Genomic DNA, 5,234 nt, shown 5'->3' with positions numbered 1-5,234 from the left:
CCCCACCAGAAGTAGCTCAGTAGTTTCATACGTTTACATGCATTTCTTTTTTTTTTTTAGCTGCCTGATCATGTCTTGTTGCCATTTCTGCATTGAATGGTTGGCCTTTTTCCTATTGATATTTATATTTTTATTTGAAGGAAATTAGACCTTCATCTGTCATATGCTGTTGTAAATTTTTTTTATTTTGCTTTTATTATTTACCTTTAAATGTTGCATATGGTATTTCTTCTTTGCAAAATTATTTGGTTTTTATGTAGCCAAACTTGCCAGTGTTTATCTTGGTAATGTCTAGGCATCAAGTAATGCCTAGGAGCTGTGACATATTCAGAGAGCTTGTTAGTTTGTCATAAGATGCAGAAAATTTTGCAATAATATTCACAAAGTCCTTACTCTGTGATTAATAAAGAGTAACCATAAGCAATAAATAGCATCTTTTCTTGATTTTTTTCTTGAAGCCACTGTCAATATTTTTAAAGTTCTTCAAGATAGTGTAGATAACAAACATAGGAATGTTACCTGTAGAAAGTGTGTTACAAATATTTAGGATTCTAACTCCTCCTCCCATTTGGAAGTTACCACTTAAAATTTCAGAGTACAAAAGGGCAGTTATGGAAGAAACTGGTATGTGTGCCTTAATCCACAAATAGTAAACATACTTCACATTGTAGAGGTGGAGTTCACATTGATGACACTCTACTACTTGCAAAATATTCCTTATATCATCTGATCTACACAATAAAACTAGAACAACCAAGGATTAGAACCTCCATTTTGCAAATACAGTATAAAATTAGGAAAAGCAGTGGCTTGGCCAGACCCATACAACTATCAGGTAGCAAAAATGAGCTACAGCTTAGGTCTTTTGATCACAGGCTCAAAGTTCCTTCAGTTTTGTAGCCTTTTCTGGCTCGACTCACTCACTATTTTCCTCCTTCTCTGAGGCAATTATTCACGAAAGATGAAAGAGCTGCATATTACCAGGTTCTCAGTATGTCATACTGGGGCTCAGCGTATAACAAGGAATATAAAGCTCCTCTTGTTACTTCCCATTAGCACAGTTTTTAGGGCTGGAGTTGTACTGGCTCAGCAATTGTCCGATGTTATGCAGGCACCTGCTTCTATGCTCAAATTCAATGACAGCTATGGACTAGAGTGATGGGAAAACTGAAAGTAAAGCCCTTGTTGTGTTAAAAGGACGCTAACGTCTACAGTGCTGACCTACAGGTGCAAATCTACTGCTTCAGCTGATCACAAGCCCCTTTAGGATTTCTCTTCTTCCAAGGATGAGTTTGCTACCCTAAATTGTGACACCAAAGATGTACAGCCTCCTGCTTGGGGCCTATGACTATGAACATGCTATTTGTCAGGAAGGCCGAGAGTGGTGGCACAGGCTTGCGGTTCTGGCTACACTGAGGCAGAAAGCCCAGAAGCTCAGGGCCAGCCTGGTCAACAGTGGGAGTCTCTGTAGAAGGAGAAAAAGGCGGGGAAGAACAGAGGGTAGGAGGAGAAAAGAAAGTTGCACATAAAAATATTCTATACTCCTAAGTGAAATAAATAAGTCACACATGTGTAAATACCGAAGTTTCTCTGGTGTGAAAAACTATAACAGTACATAAGATCCTAATGACCATGTGAAATAGGAAGAAAGGGGCTAAAGGTGTAGGGGAAGTGGGAAGGGTAGGGGAAGGGTAATAAGGGAAAAGAAAAAAATATGAGAAAATGAAAAATGGAAATAAGAGTTTGTAAACGGGGAGGGGAGGAGGGGGTGAAGAGGGGGCAGGGACAAGGGGAAAAAATGGGAACCAAGACCTGTCATGTAGAGGTACAAGATCCCAATGATGAATGTAACTGTACCGTGTACCTAAAATGTACCAGTAAACTCAGAGAGAAAAAAGATTATTCTATTCCTGCCTCTCCTTAATTGTTTATTCCTCATATCTGCCCTTTTCCTTTCCTACTTAGAAAAGCTTGGCACTTCATAGGGCTTTTCATAGTCACTGTCCAGCTTCAGCCTGGTGATAGACACCTTGCTAGAGTGGATGCCCACATGGATGGCTGTGCCATCAGCCTTTTCCCGTGGTCCCATCCAGTGCAGGCGACCGATCTTCCTGGAAACCTTGACCGCTATGTCAATTTGCTGGCCCTTGTAGTGTCCACACATATCCTGGACTTCATCACCCCTTTCAGATGGGGACGAAGGGGACATCACACTTCTATTTTATCTCTCTGGAAAAATGTGAAGAATCCTGCCATTGCAGACAGGTGCACCAAAATGCCTTTTATGGTTCTTGCCTCAGCCACAAGTCACGAAAGAATTGAACTTCATTTTGGCCACTGCCACTTTAGAATGGGTACAGAAGGGGAGAGGTAGTGAGCATTTTCTACAAAACCCTTCATGCTTTCCTCGGTGATCTGATTATCACTTATATCTTATACTGAATGCACATAGGTATTAATCTATCTCTAGTTTGTCTATTTTCTCAATGATCTATATGTCTGTCTTTTTGCCAATACCTCTATTTTTATTACCACTGCTTTGAAATAAGTTTTTTGAAGAATGTCCATATCAGATAAGGTTAGTCTTCTTATTCATTGCTCTTTTACAAGTTTAGCTTAGATATTCGTGGGCTTTAGTCTTATACATACATTTTAAAGTAAGTTTATTACTAAATTTCTCAGATTAGTTCATAATTTATATTGATATTCAATTGAATATGGAAATGAGTTACAAGAAACATGTGCTTTTTATATATCTTTGCACTCAAGGGTACAGAATTATTTGATTAAATCATGCTATATTTTTACTTAAATCTTTAAATTTTTCTCCAAAGAATATTCCATATTAAATTAACTCATGTAATAGTCACAACTCTATATTTACTGCAAGTATTTTTATTGTCTTCATCTCCCAGATCAGGAAAATGAAGCCAGGGAGATAACTAACTTTCTAAGAATACACTGCAAGTAAGGAGCAGGGTCTGGATTCAGGAAATTTAAAGTCTTTACACTTACCCACTGCACTGCCTCTCTATCTGCAGTCAAGCACTTTATAGTTTAACTAATACAATGAATGTTGCCTTTTTTTAGTATTTCCCAACTGACATTTTTACGAGTGCTGAAAAGTTCCGTTGATTTTTAATTTCAATTTTAATATTTTTTTAGTGCTGTATATTCATCCCAGGGCCTAGCGAATGCCAGGCACATACTCTACCACTGAGCTACATCCTCAGCCTCTTTGGTTTTTTAAAGATAACGTGGGTATCCTGTGAAGTTACTGAATTCTCTTTTTATTTCTAGTAGTTGGTCTATTCACTATGGTTCAGTTTTTATTTGTTTTGTGCTTGTTTGTTGGTTTCATACATTAGCTTTCTAAAACTGACAGTTTTAGCTTTTCCTTTTCAATGTCTGAATCTCTCATTTCTCTTTCTTTCCTTTCATCATTGACCAAAATCTCTATCATAGTGCTGGACACTATGTAGCAGTAATCACGGGCAAAGACTGTCTCTTATAGAAAAGTAATGTTATTAAGGAAATAAGTATTTGTTTCATCTTGGCTAGAATATGTACAATATGTTAGGAAAATGTTCCACAGAAGTGTAGGTTAGAAACTGTATCTGGTGGCAAAAATCCATTTTGAACAGAGGCCCTGTGCTCATCTCGGCAGTAGAAATTACTTTTGCATAGGAGATAGCTATTCCAGAGGGAGATAGCTCAGTTGTGATAAACTAGACTTCAGTCTGACTTTAAGTACTTTTAAATCCACCCTAAACCCCCGTGGGACATCACAGCTCTGCCTGTCACTTGCTTCACGTAAACTACTAACCATATTTATTTCTGACAGTCATTTGGTTTGTGTCCCCATGGGGAATTCACAGGCGGCAGCACCTGAAGGGGCTTTAGTGACTAGCCACATCTCTTACTTTATACACATCTGAAAGTCCCTACAGTACTGCCTCTTTACCTTCCTCAGATAATTCACCACAGGAGGCTGATGCCAACAGCTGAGTTTGGGGCTGGGACTGACCAGTGCTACTTTCTCCTCCTCGGCCTCGTAACTCCATCTTCAGGAGAGGTCAGCCCTCCTTAGCGTTCATGATAGCACCTCAAGCCTTAAGATGAACTAACTTCTCAATCCTGATTTCCATGTGGACCCAGACACAAGAAGGAAGAAGCACCCAACGGCATCTTATCAATGAGACTGATGCATCTGTACAAAAGCAGCAAGTTCCTCCAGGCCCACTGGAGGCTCCAAATTGGTGGCCAAACAACCCCACTCCCTACACACACAGTGACTAAGGCTTAGAGTAGAAATGAGTGAACGGAAAAGTCCCACAAGAACCTCACACCCAGCCAAAATACACCTCTGAAATACTTTTCCCTGTCAGCTCCCAACTCACTGTCCTCTTACAGTAACCTCTGCTGCAGGAACTGGATCAGTCTCTATTTGGCCATTCTCAGTGCCTTCCTCTTCCTCACACCTGAGAAATTATCAAGTTTTGGTCCTGGAGGAGATGGGGCAATACCCTGCCAGCTGCTCCCTCTACCCTGCCCCTGTCCCCCGAGATCCATTCTCCACACTCTGACTAAAGGGATCTCTCTATCGAGCGAATCTGAGCACATCTCACTGCCTAGAACCCTAGAACCCTGCCACCCTCAAAACGGAAGCATGCTTCTGAGTACGGCATGCACTACCCTCACCTCCCACTGTCCACCCTTACACTCTGCAGGGACACAAGGACCCCCCCCCGCCCCTACCTCCTCCACCCTGCCTGCGTGTGCTCTGATTCATTTCGAGCCAGAACCTGCACCCCATCCCACTGGAAGGAATCGGATGCCTGCTTGCTCTTTCTCAGTGGGGTCTGGGCAGCTGCTCCCGGGAGCCTTTGCTGCCTGCAGGACCCGTTGTTCCTTCTCAGCTGCACGCTCATCCAGCCTCTCCTCCCAGGACCGTGCGCACCTCCTCGCCAGATCCTAGTCGTTCTCTCCACGTCGTCAGAAACCGGATTCCCTAAGAGCGTACTTACTGTACAACCATCTCGGTTTGACTCTGCCTGAGTGGACCTCTGAACGGAAAATCAGATTTGCCCCCCGCCAAGCCCGGGACCCCCTTGTCCTGGCACAGAGCGGGCCGTCTGAGCGAAAAGACGGTGAACGAGTGACCCGGAATCGGGCCGTGGTCCCCAACTTCGCGCACAGCCCCGGCCAGGGAGCGCCAGCGGGTGTCGCCTCCG

Source organism: Fukomys damarensis, unplaced genomic scaffold, assembly GCF_012274545.1.
Source record: "Fukomys damarensis isolate Sample0158 unplaced genomic scaffold, DMR_v1.0_HiC HiC_scaffold_37, whole genome shotgun sequence".
In the NCBI taxonomy this organism is placed as follows: domain Eukaryota; kingdom Metazoa; phylum Chordata; class Mammalia; order Rodentia; family Bathyergidae; genus Fukomys; species Fukomys damarensis.
The sequence above is the reverse complement of the archived record's forward strand: the minus strand, read 5'-3'. Positions refer to the sequence as shown.